Source organism: Corvus brachyrhynchos, unplaced genomic scaffold, assembly GCF_000691975.1.
Source record: "Corvus brachyrhynchos isolate BGI_N302 unplaced genomic scaffold, ASM69197v1 scaffold369, whole genome shotgun sequence".
NCBI classification, from domain to species: Eukaryota; Metazoa; Chordata; class Aves; order Passeriformes; family Corvidae; genus Corvus; species Corvus brachyrhynchos.
The window spans coordinates 602,470-605,447 of NW_008246055.1; positions in this window are offsets into that span (position 1 = coordinate 602,470).

Below are 2,978 nucleotides of genomic sequence, written 5' to 3' on the forward strand. Positions count from 1 at the left end.
CCCAGGTCTCCCCGCCTGGCTCCAGAGCAGAGGGGCTCCAGCCCTTGGGGCATCTCCACGGCCTCCTCTGGAGTTGTTCCAGCAGTTCCACATCCTCTTTATGCCAAGGACCCCAGACCTGGAGGCAGCTCTGTAGGTGGGGTCTCACCTGAAGAGCTGAAGATGCAGCCCAGGACACAGCTGACTCTCTGGGCTGTGAGCACATGTCCAGCCTCTCAGTCACCAGTTTCCCCACCTTCCACCTGTGTCAGCCCCCAGGACACCCCAGGCTGGAGCTGGCTGCCCAGCCTGCTGAGGATCACGGCAGCTCCTCCGTTGCGGCGCTGTTTGCTGTGGCAGGAATAGCTGTGCGTGCTGCTCTGGGCCCAGGCACATTCTTCTCTCCACCAAAGCCCCGTGTGGAGCCAGCCACAGCCAAACCACAACAGAGCACTCTGCAAACAAATGTCACCGCTCCTGCTGCAGTTGTGCAGGAGCCATCACCACGCTGCTATCGGTTAACGTGACTCCCAGTGTTTTCCCTTAACACAGCTGGTTTCCAACAACGCCTCAACGCTGGAAATCAAATGCACTAGGTGCCAGGTCGTGGAAATCCATCCCACTGAGCCCCTGGCCATAATGCGTGGAGAAGGAGGCAGAGAAGGGTGAGGTGTCCTGGAAGGGATTAGAGTGTGTGCTGTGGTTCACAGGTGAGTGATATGGTGGGACAGAGTGCTGGGAGGTGTTGTGGCCACAGGTGTTCTGATATTCCCTATTCCCAGTCCCAGCTCTGCTGCTCCTGCTCCTCCACAAGCAGCCACTCAGTAAAGGATCTGTACTAAGAACAAACCCAGGCTGGTGCCATCCACTGATGCAAGGCTCAGCAGGTCACAGATGGAGGTTTCCATACAAGAGCATGGCAGAGATGAGGTCCCTGCTGGATTGTCACTCTCACAAAGGTTTGCCCCGCAATTTCACAATTAAACTGGAATCAGGTGCCAAAGTCTGCTAAATTTATCTTAAAGGACATGGGAAATGAGCTACTAATTATAGATCCATGTATCTGGATCTGTGGGCAGGCCCTGGCACAGGGTGCCCAGAGCAGCTGTGGCTGCCCCTGGATCCCTGGCAGTGCCCAAGGCCAGGCTGGACATTGGGGCTTGGAGCAGCCTGGGCTAGTGGAAGGTGTCCCTGCCCATGGCAGGCGGGGGGGAGGGGGGTGCGTGGAACAAAATGAGCTTTAAGGTCCTTTCCAACCCAAACCAATCTGTGGTTCCATGATTTTATGGTATCTTTAAAGAATAGGTCCTTGGTTTTAGTAGAACAGCCCCAAATGTGTTTGTGCACAGAAGCAAGGGACAGAGAACATTCCTAGGTGCCACTGCTATCCCTGTAAAACATGACTCTGGATCTCACTCCAAGGATGGCAGACAGGCCCTGGCCATTCCCAATTTATCCTCTTGCAGGAGCTGCCTGGTCCTGCCACCCTGGCTGTTGCAAGCACCAAGTGAGAAACCACGGTGAGGTGGTGGTGCCCAGTACACCCTGACCAGGAAGAAGGGTGGGAAGAGAGAGGTGGATGGGCTGCCTGCGTGGTGGGACCCTGTGCTGCCAGGTTTCACCAGGGGGTTCAGATTTCTTGGTGTCTAACGAAGGGGAAGAGCCTGAGGTGGGGTCAGCGGTCTAGGCCGAGCACTGAGCGTGGATGATCGGTGCACCCAAGCTCTCTCAGCGATTTCAGTCCCAGGTTTCATTGTTTTGATTGAAAATGGACACATACCTTTCTGCCCCAGGCTGAAACACAAATATTTGTAGCGGGTCTGGGATGTGGGATTGGCTGGCTCAGAGCCAGCTGGTGCCATTGCTGCCATGCAAGCAGAGATGGAGGCCTGCTAGCAAAAGGCTGTGGTCCCTTGCTGGTCACCCCTGAGGGCACAAGGCTGTGCATGGTGATCCTGACAGGCAGTTTGGACACTGCCAGGGGCTGGGATTCTTGGATGCCCATAGTTTAAGTAAATTAGAAGGAGAAAACACAATGCAGAGTCTCTAAGAAACACCAGTCTGGACAATTTTGTAGTGGTGTTTCCTTCCAGATGGCTTTCCCAACCTTCCTGCTTTGCTGGGTTAACTGAAGGTCAAGTCTCAGTCAAGTCAACTGGAGAGTTGCCCCGGGCACTGGTGGGACCGGGGTATGGCCTGGGAGCAGGCTGCTGGGCCAGGGGGGGGGGTTTGCCACTACAGCCTCTCCTAGCAAGTGCACAGGCAGCAGGTCCCCCCATGGCTTGGGTGCTGTTTTCTGGTCTGCATGGTGATGAGCAGCTGAGCAGGGACACTCGCTCCCTCCGTCGGCAGCTCTCTCCCATTTCCACGTGTGGCTGGTACACGACAGACCAAGCCCTTTTTGATTTGTCATCAATTCTGGGTGACTTCACGAAGCCAAGCTCTGTTGCGCTGTCATGCTCGCAGCAGGTCCCCCCATGGCTTGGGTGCTGTTTTCTGGTCTGCATGGTGATGAGCAGCTGAGCAGGGACACTCGCTCCCTCCGTCGGCAGCTCTCTCCCATTTCCACGTGTGGCTGGTACACGACAGACCAAGCCCTTTTTGATTTGTCATCAATTCTGGGTGACTTCACGAAGCCAAGCTCTGTTGCGCTGTCATGCTCTGGCTGGAAGTGGCTTTGAACGGGTGTTTAATGAAGATGTTAATTGATAGCACGTGGGGAGGAATCTGAGCTGCTCTGAGCTGTCTCGGAGCTCCTCAGATCCCAGAGCCATCATCCCCTTCAAAACAGAACAGAAGAAGAGTTATTACAAAACAAATCATGTTTGTATAGGCGCTTAAAAAAATAGTCCTCTCCAGCTCTGTTAAGCTCATGTTACTGGCAGGGCTGAACTGGAGAGACCATGTGGGCCACGGAGCGCCTTCAGCAAATTAAACCAGCATCCAAAGGAGAAACGAGGCACTGCAGTCCAGATCCCGTCCAGACTGCAGCAACGCAG